Source organism: Dromiciops gliroides, chromosome 4 (genome assembly GCF_019393635.1).
Source record: "Dromiciops gliroides isolate mDroGli1 chromosome 4, mDroGli1.pri, whole genome shotgun sequence".
In the NCBI taxonomy this organism is placed as follows: domain Eukaryota; kingdom Metazoa; phylum Chordata; class Mammalia; order Microbiotheria; family Microbiotheriidae; genus Dromiciops; species Dromiciops gliroides.
In genome coordinates, this window is record NC_057864.1 from 255,944,244 (window position 1) to 255,945,024 (window position 781).

Below are 781 nucleotides of genomic sequence, written 5' to 3' on the forward strand. Positions count from 1 at the left end.
GAATGGAATCCCAGGGCTTTGATTTTTCTTCTTCTTTCTTTTTCTTTTTCTTTTCTTTTTTTTTTTTTTTTTTGCTGCAAGGCAATGAGGATTAAGTGACTTGCCCAGAGTCACACAGCTAGTTCAGGTGTCTGCAGCTGGATTTGAACTCAGGTCCTCCTGAACCCAGGGCTACTGCTTTATCCACTGCACCACCTAGCTGCCCCAGGGCTTTGACTTTTTGTCAGGAATTATCATGTTGATTGGATATGTTTGTATGCTATGGTTCACCATCTCCTCCCCCATCCCCCAGTGCTTTTTAATTAGTCAGTTTAGGTTTTTGTTGATTTTTCTGTTTTCCTTGTGTTAGTTAAAGTCATCCTCATGGGAATAATTCAGCCTTTCAGATAGATTCAGTAAGTTTAATTCCTTTGCAAACTAGACATTATAAATTCTCTGAGTATCCTGACAATTTGATGCTGTGATGTATGAAATGTTTTTTGTGCTCAAAATTATACAATGGTGGATTAGAATTCACTTCTCCCAGGATCTTAGGATGAGTTCAGTACAGTTTATTGACGAATAATGGGATAGGTTCTGAACAGGGAAGCCAATATCCTGTTCTGATGTGGAGAAGGAGGTCTTTTGTGCCTGTCTTCTCATCCTGCCCAGAGAAATTGCTGAATATCTTCATTTCATATGGGAGAAGAGCTGGCAAGTTATGTGGTGGTGAAAAACTGAGCCACCCATGCCTAAACAGCAATTTACATAATCCCTTTGATAGATACTCATTGCAACCCTT